Genomic DNA, 11,597 nt, shown 5'->3' on the forward strand with positions numbered 1-11,597 from the left:
TTCAAAGGCTGCAGAGGACTGGAACTCGATTTGAATTGAATAGTGGCTCACTGGCTCCCAAGAGACAGGCCCATTTCCTGCCGTGGGAAGGAGAGCACTGAGGTGTGACCCACTTGGGCTTGACCTGCTCCCCCAGGTAGGAGAGCCTGGAGGCACCCAACACCACCATCTCGGTGTTAATTAAAAGAGCTCCTGGGGCTGTGAAACTAGACCCAGAAACAAGCTGCTCCCAGGCCTGCAGACTGTGTTTTCTGGTCTCTATTTCCTCTATCTGCAGAGCTGGGGAGACAGTGCTGGCTGCTTGGAGGACTGATTGAGTGTTCATAGCTCTACCCCCGGGACATTTACCTTCTCCACCCGTGGCCCCCAGGTCTCCAGCCCCCAGGACAGGACTCCTCCAAGGTGCAGGGTTCAGGCCTCGGCTGGGGTCCATGCCCTCTGTGACTGTGTGTCGGGGGATGGCAAGGACAGGGCTCCCCCTTGCTCCCCAGGTTTGGAAGGCCTGGCCCAGGGAGGCAGGGCCAGGTGGGGGCTACAGGCAAGGACCTGCCTGGTGCTTCCCCAGGACAATGTAGGGCCCGGTATGAAGTTCAGGTTGGCTGTGCTGGTGCTGGGCTCTCTAGCCTTGGTCAAGAATTTGGGAGTGTGGGTCAAGTGTGATGGCTCATGCCTGTCATGCCAGCGTTTTGGGAGGCCGAGGCGAGTGGATTGCCTGAGCCCGTGGGTTTGAGACCAGCCCAGGCAATTTGGCGAGACCTCATCTCGACAAAAAACAAACAAAAAACTTAGCTGGGTGTGGTCGCACACGCCTGTATTTCCCGCTACTTGGAAGCATGAGGTGGAAGGATCACCAGAGCCCAGCAGGTCGACGCAGGGGTGGCCATGAGCGTGCCACTGCACTCCAACCTCTAACTCAAAGAGAGAGAGAGAGAGAGAGAGAGAGAGAGAGAGAAAAGAAATTAGATTGGAAAATATGGTTTATTTAGAAAGTAGATGGGAGAGAGAGAGGAGATTCAGCATCCTCCTTCCCCCCCAGGTAGGGGAGAAGGCCAAAGCTTGGGGAAACAAAAGCATGGCCCTGGCTGCTTGAGGCTGAATGCTTTGAAATCTCCCCTTTGATGGGGGCAGGCCGTTAAGGTGACTGGGTGGCGGTCTTTTTCACATCATCATGAAGGGGCCAGATGAGCACAGGTAATGACATCCAGAGACGGACAGCAGGAAGATGGGTGGACCAGTCACATAACTGTTGCCATGGTGATAGGATCTGTCTGTGTCACGAAGGGCTGGTTACAACAGATTAAGTTAGCTTGGTTTTCTTACGGCTGGAGACAAATACTTGGAACAGAAAAGCTAATTAATACAACACAAGCTGGGGAGAGGGTTGTGAAACAATTACCAATAGCTACCTCTGAGAAACCAGTTCTGTCCATGGCTAATGATTAGAAGGCAAGCCAGGTAATTTGCTAAGAAAATGGTTGCCCTTTAGCTAAGATTATTTCATTAAATTATTCCATTTTGGCATTTCACCCTTTCAGCGAGACTTCACTGCCACAAAAAAAAAAATCAAAAAATTAGCCAGGCGTGGTGATGTGTGCCTGTGGCCCCAGCTATTCAGAAGGCCGAGGAAGGAAGATCTCCTGAGCCCAGGAGGCTGAGGCTGCAGCGAGCTGTGATGGTGCCACTGCACTACAGCCTGGGTGACACAGTGAGACCCTGACTTGAAAAAAAAGAAAGGCAGTGTGGATGTGATGGATTCCTATACCCTTGCGCTGATGGCTCTGAGAGCCTATCTCAGGAGGAGACATAAATGCTAGTAACCACTATTTTATAAATTGCCTTTTGGGCAATCTGCGGTCAGGGAGGTCATTGGGCAGGGACTCAGCCAGCCCTGGAGGGATCCTGACTCTGTCACCCTCCCCAGGACCCTGGTCTAAGCTCTTTGTCTTTCTGAATTTCCATGTCCACACCTGTGGGATGGGGTGGGATACCCGCCCTCCCTCTAGCTGAGTGTGTTTCCAGCATCTGAAGGAGAAGGGGAAGCACTCGTGATTGTAGCCCAGGCCTGAGGGTTCCAGTGGGTTCAGCACAACCTGCTCGGAGTATAAAAAAGCATTGCATTTCTCTGGATTCCTTCCCGGCCCCCAGGAAATGGTAACTGCAGTGCCTGCAGAATGCAGTGGCTCCATTCAAGTGCCTGGAGTTGAAACATGCACTGCTTGATTCCTCCAGAGACAGCCTGTTTGCTTTAGCTGGGGATTATAAATCAAAGGCCAAGTGCACAGGAAGCCACTGTCGCAGAGACGCTAATGAGTGGGGGTTGGAAATGGCCTCCTGGGCCTGGAATGGGGAATCTTAATGATTCTCCCATTCTCACTGGGCCATTCCAGCACTAGGATCAGTGGTTGGGTCTGTTGAGAATGGAAGGTAGTGCAGAGTGAGTATGCTGCAGCCATTACAAAAGGAATAACCACTTGTAATGACGGGAAATACTGCTGAGAGGTATAAAGGGCTACACTTGTAGTTTACACTATAATCACAGCTATGCTGTGTGTATTAATTTGTCATTTCTAACTCCACATTTTTAGTTTGTAAAATACTTAATATGTCATATATAAGTATATTATAATCCTAATTTATAAAATAGTGGTTACTGGTATTTAGGTGTTAAAATGCAAGTTTATATATATATATATATATATATATTTTTTTTTATTTTTTTTTTTTTTTTTTTTTTCTTTTTAAATCTTTTTTGAGGACTCACTCTGTTGCCCAGGCTGGAGTGCGGTGGCATGATCCTGGCTCACTACAACCCTTGACCTCCTGGGCTCAGGCGATCCTTTCACCTCAGTTTCCCGAGTAGCTGGGACTATAGCCGCAAACCACCACACCTGACTCATTTTTTTTTTTTGAATTTTTTGTAGAGACAAGGTTTCACTATGTTGCCTGGGCGGGTCTCGGACTCCTGGACTCAAAAGATCCTCCTGCCTCGGCCTCCCAAAGTGCTGGGAGTACAGGCATGAGCCACCACACACTGCTGAAAGTATACATTTAAATAGTTACCACTCCGTGGGCACCTGTGAGGTAAACCCTCTCCTTCTCCCCATTTCTCAGATGAGGAGGCAAGGCTGAGGAAGGTTAAATGATATGCCCACCAAGTCATATGATGGTGGGTATATCGTTTAACGCTTCCCTGCTGTCTGTGCTGTTCCGTGCACACGTGCTTCCTGTGTTTTTGTACAGAAGGCCACGGGAGGCTAGCAAAAGACATGCCTCTCCATGGCAGTGCTCATTGTCCCAGGGTAGAAAGGCTGTCTGTGGGTAAGGAAAATGCTTTCTTTAGCTATTTATGCATCTTCTAAAACGTCAGTTTAGGAATGTGTAGGGGAAATATAAAAACAAAATAAAACTTTTCCTTGACCCTCTCAGACCCAGTGCCTGGGGCCTGAGAATCCAAAAGATACAAGATAGTTGAACAGGAGAAAAAGTTTGTTTCACCTGCATATGGGTGGCTTCACAGGCAAGGAGTGAAAAACCCAAGGAAGGGGTTAGACCCAGGGATTTATATACCATCTTAGCATAGGGCAGTAAATAGTGGAGTAGGAACTCGACCCCAAAAGGGAGGTGGACAGGTGTGGTGGCTCAAACCTGTAATCCCAGCACTTTGGGAGACCGAGGTGAGTGGAATGCCTGAGCCCACGGGTTCGAGACCAGCCTGGGCAACTTGGTGAGACCTCATCTCTACAATAAATTTTAAAAATTAGCCAGGCATGGTACTGTGTGCCTGTAGTTCCAGCTACTTGGAAGGCTGAGGCAGAAGGATTGCTGGATCCTAGCAAGTCGATGCTGGAGTGGCCATAAGTGTGCCACTGCACTCCACCCTGGGTGATAGAGTGAGACTTTAACTAAAAAAAAAAAAGGAGGGAGTTTAGACTTCTAGGGGCAGTAAGTTGTGAGACAGTAACTGCATGGAGGAAACTAATAGAAGGCAGTTTTAGTAAGATTTGTTATGTGCATACAAGTTAGTGCCTTCTTTGTTGGTAAGACTTCTTTGTTGGTCATCTGCATTGCCAGTGATTGAGAGTTCTTGGTATGGGAGAAGGAGATACTTTTACAAATTGAATTTTATGTTACTTTTACAAAGGGGTCAGGCATGGTGGCTCACGCCTGTAATTCCAGCACTTCGGGAGGCTGAGGCGGGAGGATCACTCGAGCCCAGGAGTTTGAGACCAGTCTGGGCAACATAGTGAGACCGTCTCTTAAAAAAAAATTAACTGGGTTTGGTGGCACGTGTCTATAGTCCCAACTACTCAGGAGGCTGAAGTGGAAGGATCACAAGAGGTCAAGGCTGTGGTGAACTGTGATCCAGTCACTGAACTCCAGCCTGGGTGACAGAGTTAGACCCCGACTCAGAAAAAAAAAGTTAATTGCAAAGGGAAGCTTATTCATGCTTTCAGATAGAAAGAGAGAAGGATAGAGAGCATATTGCTTTCAGCTCAAAATAATCCTTTTGTCAACCTGGCATATTTCGGTAGCATATTCTGATATTTTTCCACATGCATATTACATTTAAACCAGAAAAAAAAATTCTCATTTTAAATGTTCTAACTTTAAGGACACAGTTTAAAGGAGAAATATCTGTGCATAAAAAAATGTCCACGTGGACTTATCTGTTGGGTAGAAAACCAATGTGCCACTTAAAAGATGACAAAGGAAAGGACCAAAATGCCACTCAGATTAAATGGAGATTAAAAATGACAAGGCCAGGCATGGGGGTTCACGCCTATAATCTCAGCACTTTGGGAAGCTGAGGTGAGAGGATTGCCTGAGCCCACGGGTTTGAGAAGTCTGGGCAACTTGGTGAGACCTCCTCTCTACAATAAGTGTAAATGTTGGCCGGGCGTGGTAGCACATGCTTGTAGTTCCAGCTACGTGGAAGGCTGAGGCAGAAGGATCTCCTGAGCCCAGCAGGTCAAGGCTGCAGTGGCTGTGAGCGTGCCACTGCACTCCAGCCTGGGGGACAGAGTGAGACTCCAACTCAAAAAAACAAAACAAAAAAACAAACAAAAAAAATCCCTGACAAGCTGGGGGTAGGACACGATGGAGCAGCCCAGAAAAGTCCTCTGAACAGTCTTGAGGCAGAGCCCCAAGGCCACGTGGGGAAACTGAGTTACACAGAGCGGGACCAGAGGGGTCCAGGGTCAGGACACAGTGGTTTGTGGGGGACACAGCGTGGGGTTGTGGGTGGCTTCTCTCTAATCTAGACTCCTGTGGTGGATCTAGGAAAATCAAGCTAAACAAATGGGTTGCCATCACAAGGCACTGTTGTATCGCCAAATAAAAAAGAAAGAGAAAAGCATCCTCTTCTCACAGTGGTGGAACAGTGGTGCTTGAACAAAGAACACAGAATTCAACTGAAGGTGCTGTGACTGTGTGTGAAAGATACAAGACAGATGAAAGACCGATGTAAAGGCGTTGGAAACATACCAGTCGTGATCACCACACAACATCAGCAGCTAGCGTTTATGGGGCCCTTGCTGTGTGCCAGGCACGGCGCTGGGTGTGTCCCATTGTCACCATCATTTGATGAGTGTGCCCCTCTTTGTGCCTGGCGTCTGTGGCTTGCCAGCCCATTCTAAGCACCCTTCAGGCCTGAGCTCATTTAGGATCACAACAGCCCGGCAAAATAAGGAAACCAAGACACAGAGAAGGGAAGTCAACAATGACTTAGGGGTGTGAGGTGGGCACTGTGATCATCCACGTTTCACAGGATAATAAATTTTTTTTTTCTGTGTCAGAGTCTCACTCTGATGCCCAGGCTGGAGGGCAGTGGCATGCTCACAGCCACCTCAGCTTCGACCTGCTGGGCTCAGGCGATCCTTCTGCCTCAGACTTCCAAGTAGCTGGAACCACAGGCATGCGCCACCACACTCGGCTAATCTTTTTTAATTTATTGTAGAGATGACCATTTTGCTCAGGCTGGTCTCAAACTCCTGAGCTCAGGAAATCCTCTTGTTTCTGCCGCCCAAAGTGCTGGGATTACAGCCTGAGCCACTGCGCCTGGCCAGGATAAGACATTTTACAGGGAGGCAAAGTAGCTAATTCAAGGTCATGGGTACCAGTCAAGGTTGAGGCATGTTGTACTTTTTTTTTTTTGAGTTGGAGTCTCACTCTGTCGCCCAGGCTGGAGTGCAGTGGCACACTCACAACCACCCTAGTGTCGACCTGTTGGGTTTCAGTGATCCTTCGGCCTCAGCCAGAATTCCAAGTAGCTGGAACTACAGGCATGCACCACCATGTCCAGCTAATTTTTGATTTATTGTAGAGACGAGGTCTCACCAAGTTGCCTGGGCTGCTTTCAAACCCGTGGGCTCAGGCAATCCTTCCCCTCGGCCTCCCAAAATGCTGGGATGATAGGCTGAGCCACCGAACCCGGCCATGTCGTGCTTCTTTAGAGAGAATTTCTTATCACTCCCTGCTAAGTCCCAGTGACAACTTTGTCTGAATATTACTTAAAAAGGATGGGTGACGTGCTGCCAGGAAGGCAGGTGGCTTTCTGTGATCTCGCTGGAAACCAGGCTAGCATTTCAAGAGCAGGCAGCGACACAACTTCAATTGAGAGCAGCAGCCAAGAGTGGCGGGGGGGGGGTGGGGGTGGAGGGGGACTGGAGACAGTGGCCTGCTGAACTGTGCGGAGCCTGCAATAGGTGGAAATGGGGTGGGGGATAGGGCACCCACTGTGGCCTGGATGATGGGTCAGGGAAGGCTTCCTGGAGGAGGTGCAACTCACCGTGCTACCTGACCGATGGACGGGAAGAAGAGGAGGGATGGTGGGCCAGGCAGGGAGGCGGCAGGCATGAACGTTTAGGGGCCAGAAGGAAGGCCATGTTTGTGCATTTGGGTGTGGACCGGCACGTGACACGCGCTTCTCGCCTGTGTCAGTTGCTGCGTGGGAGATGGAGGTGGTGGCGGCCTTTTGGTTTTTGTTTTGTTTTGAAATTCAAACTCTCTCTCAGTCACCATAGACCCTGGTCGGCCACTAATTTAGAGGTTTGGCTTCATGGGAGACGGCCTTTCAAGGGTACTTTTTTTTTTTTTTTTGAATTGGAGTCTCACTCGGTCGCCCAGACTGGAATGCAGTGGCTGCTCCCGGCCACCGCAGACTCGACCTGCTGGGCTCCGGCGATCCTTCCGCCTCAGCCTTCCGAGTAGCCAGAATTACAGGCGTGCGCTACCACGCCCGGATGATTTTTTTATTTATTGTAGGGATGAGGTCTTGCCGCCCAGGCGGGTCTCGAACCCGCGGGCTCAGGATTGACTTTGTCCCCTGTGTCTGGTGGGCGGGGAGAACGGGCCTGTTTTGATGGGTAAGAATAGGACGTGGAGTGGCTGGAGAAAGTAGGGTCCCGGCCAGGATGTACTTTGTTCTGGACTTGTGGCGACAGGGGAGGGGGCTGCTTCAGATCAGCCCGTGAAAGCGATCCCCCCCAGTCATCAAAGGTGGGGAAGGGGTGGGAGTTAGGGAGCCAGACCTTCGTCCTGTCTCTGACTTCCAGCATTCATTCATTCCCCTTTGTGTTCCACCATGGATATGAGGCAGTAGTGCATAAAGGGAGCAGGACAAAGAAGGACCCAGAAGCATCTGGGTGAGAGGAAGACGGGTGGAAAAGAAGAGGACTTCTGTGGGAAAGTTATCCACAGGACGCGACGTACCAAAAGTTCTATCGATCTGATAGCTGGTGGGGCACCGTTTTGCTTTTGAGCTTCCTGGTGGCCAAAGCAAAGAAACAAACCCAAGGGTCTGAGGAGCCGCTTTACTGTCTTGAGAGATAGTCTCTTCACCTGGATGAGCAATAAACAGCAAGTTTCATGGGGATGTTTCTTTTTTTTCTCTTTTCTTTCTTTCTTTCTTCTTCTTCCTTTTTTTTTTTTTTTTTTTTTTTTTTTTAGTAAGAGTCTCACTGTGCTGCCCAGGTTGGAGTGCAGTAGCATGCTCACGGCCACCGCAGCCTCGACCTGCTGGGCTCAGGCAATCTTTCTGCCTCAGACTTCCAAGTAACTGGAACTACAGGCACACACCACCAAGCCCGGCTCATTTTTTTGATTTATTGAGGAAATGAGGTCTCGCCAAGTTGCCCAGGCTGGTCTCAAATCCATGGGCTCAGGCAATCCTCTCACCTCGGCCTCCCAAAGTGCTGGGATAATAGGCATTAGTCACCACACCCAGCCTGGGGCTGTTTCTTATAAAATTCCTCGAGGCCTGAAGGTCTACCCCAAAGCACAAGTCAGTGAATGCTGTTCTTCAGAGCCAAAGCAAGTTCACACTTGTGAAAGATCTTTATAAACAGCTGGATGTCATTACTGCCGTAGCAGAGATTTGGGGGCCTTCCTATGTCTGGTTTCCAGAGTCACAGAAACAGTTTAGAGCTGAGATTCTCAAGGAGGATTTGCCCTAATTGCCTTCAGAGACTGCCCAGTCCCCCAGAATAAAGTGATGTGTGAAACGAGTGCGTCACATAGTAGGTGCTCAGTTAATGTCTGTCTTTGCATCGCTGGGTTAGAGCCGGTCTGCCTGGTTGAATCCCATTGTCCACTCGCTACACCATGTCAGAGGCACTTTGCTAGGAAGAGGACTATCCTAGGAGCATTTGCAAGGGGCATGGTGGCAGGGGGATTACTGAGAGGTTTGCTGCAGAGCAGACACAAAGTTCAAGGCGTCCGTGTGTGTGTGTGTGTGTGTGTGTGTGTGTGTGTGTGTTCTGAGGTTCAAGGAAAGAGCAATCTGTGCAAAAAGCCCTCGATGTCTGGGAGAAAGACAGGCGGTGACACAGCTGTGCTTCTCCAAGTAATGCTGAAGACAGTTGCATCCTGCCTGTCCACAGCACAAGATGGCATTGGAAGCCACCTTGCAGTCACCCTGCAGATCAGGAAATAGGCACTGTCAAAGCCTGGTGGCAATGGGGGGCCTTCCACCGTATCATTTTAGAGAGGAACATTGCTCTCAGCTGTGCAGATTGCTCTAAATTACACCGAACACTTCACATTCTGGAGAAACCGGCTGCCGCTGCAGGAAATCAGAACATGCCGCAGCTGGGGGCATCTCAGGGCTCACCCCACATCCACCATGGTGGAAGCCGAGGCCCCAACCTGGGACAGGACGTGCGATTCCCAGTCCACTCACTTACTGATACATTAATGACTGGGTGAAATAGTGTGAGCAACCTGCATGGACATCAGTAGGGCTCTGGCTAAATAAATAATGGTGCATCCCAACACGAGGAGGCATGGTTGGAAATATTTTAATGCAGACCATGAAGAAAGAATGAGATCAATGGACTTTACTGCTGTGGAAAGGTGTCCATTACATATTAATGAGGGAAAGAAGTGGTTTGCAAAATAACATGCAAGTCTCTGTCTCTGTTTCTCTCTCTCTCTCTCTCTCTCTCTCTGTGTATTGTTGTATTACAAAATGTTAGAGGTGGTTCTTTCTGGGTGGTGGGAATTTAGATTATTTTTACGGTCTTCTTTAGGTTTGGCGCAGTGTTTAGTTTTAGTTTTTTTTTTCTTTTTTCCTTTTTCTTTTGATAAATATGGATTTGTTATAACAAAAAGCTATATTCATTTTGAAAAACATCCATTGTTCATTTAAAATAGGTTTCAAAAAATCATCAAGGAAATACATGTTTGTGATACAAAACTTGGAAAACTATTTTAAAAACTAGAAAGGAAAAAAGAATCTCATTTAATCCCATGTCCAGAGCATCATAGGCAACCATTAGGCTTTTTGCTGTATATCTTACTGGGATTTATAAAAATCATCACTTCTGAAAACTGAACAAAATTCTATCTGATCAACATACCAGAATTTACAGGGTCTTGAACTCCTGGGCTCAAGCAATCCTCCTGCCTTGACCTCTCAAGGTGCTGGGATTATAGGCATGAGCCACCTCGCCCTGCCTAGATTCTTGGTTTCTTTTTAAAAACTAGACACTCTGGCAAGCCCCGGCCCAGAACCCCCACAGTCAGCTGTAACGGACTGGGGCTTCAACTCGGAGAGGCTGCCTTGTGAGATGGGTCAGGGTCCTGTGGGCACTGGGGTTGGCATCCTGTCCCTCGTTCCTAGCCTCTCTCTCCACAAAAGCTGGCTCGGGGTATTTGATCCAGGATGCTCTGGCTGGGCACGCTGGGAGAGACCCTGACCCCCTAGCCCTCCCCCAGGCGGAGACTACAAGGCACAGCCCACGGGAGCCGGTGTGAGGGGGGAGGCACGGTATCTCCCAGGGTACCTGGGGCCCAAGGCCTGTGAGGTGCGGCCTGTCCCTGGCCAGCCTGTAACTCTCGAGTTACTTCCCGCTGTGCCCGTAAGGCCCACACGAGAGATGAGCTTTGCTTAGACAAAGATGGAGGGCAGTCGGGTGGTCACAGTGAACCACGATTGCCTCACCGCTCTCCAGCCTGGATGACTCTGACAAGGAAGAAGGGAAGGAGGGAGGGAGGGAGGAAGGAATCTGGAATTCTATGAATTCTATGTGAAGTCTCCCGATTTTCAAATATTGACAATTTATTCCAAAGGAAATTTAATTTAATGTTATTTATTTATTTATTTTGAGTCAGAGTCTCACTCTGTCACCCACGCTGGAGGGCTGTGGTACGCTCCCGACCACCGCAGCCTCTCCCTGCCTCCACCTTCCGCCTCAGCCTTCCAAGTAACTGGAACTACAGGCGCGCACCACCATGCCTGGCTAGTTTTTTGATTTATTGTAGAAGTCTCGCCAAGTTGCCCAGGCTGGTCTCGAACCCCTGGTCTCAGGCAATCCTCTCACCTCGGCCTCCCAAAGTGCTGTGATTATAGGCGTGAGCCACCGCGCCTGGCCCCAAAGGAAATTTTCAAACACTGAGCTGGCCTCAGAAAGTACATCCGTCAGTCACACTTGACTGTACCTTTGAGAGGGAAAAGCCTAGACTCTTTGGGCTTGGAAAGTGAGACTCGAGCCTCCGCCCTGGCACTGACCCTGTGACCTGCGGGCTTGTGGCAGAAGCCCTCTGAGCAGCGGTGTCCTCATCTCCAAAGCTGGGGAATGGTCCCAACTTCAGGGCCTCCTGTGAGGCCCAGCCCTGCTTCTAGCGAGAGGGTGGCACATGGGTGGAATGGGCCTCAGTAATGTCCCTCCTTTTCCAGGTTTGGAAGCTTGGCAGTGATTTCTTTTTTCTTTTCCTTTTTCTTTTTTTCCTTTTCATTGGACTCTTACTCTGATGCCCAGGCTGGAGTGCAGAGGCATGATCAGGGTTCACCACAGCCTCGACCTCCTAGGCTCAGGCGATCCTTCCACCTCACCCTTCCTAGTGGCTGAACTACAAGCATGCACCACCACGCCCGGCTAACTTTAAATTGTTGCAGAGTCGAGATCTTGCTATGTGGCCCAGGCGGGTCCCGAACTCCTGGGCTCAGGCATTCCTCTGGCCTCGGCCTTCCAAAGTGCCGGGATTACAGGTGTGAGCTACTGCACCTGGCCCAGCGGTGACTTCTGCTGACAAAGGAGGTGAAGCTGGGGCCGGTTATCTGGTGAACTGGAGGTCCTGCCCATCACTCCCTTTCTCAT

This window comes from Carlito syrichta, unplaced genomic scaffold (genome assembly GCF_000164805.1).
Source record: "Carlito syrichta isolate Samal-C Ts95f unplaced genomic scaffold, Tarsius_syrichta-2.0.1 Scaffold120490, whole genome shotgun sequence".
In the NCBI taxonomy this organism is placed as follows: domain Eukaryota; kingdom Metazoa; phylum Chordata; class Mammalia; order Primates; family Tarsiidae; genus Carlito; species Carlito syrichta.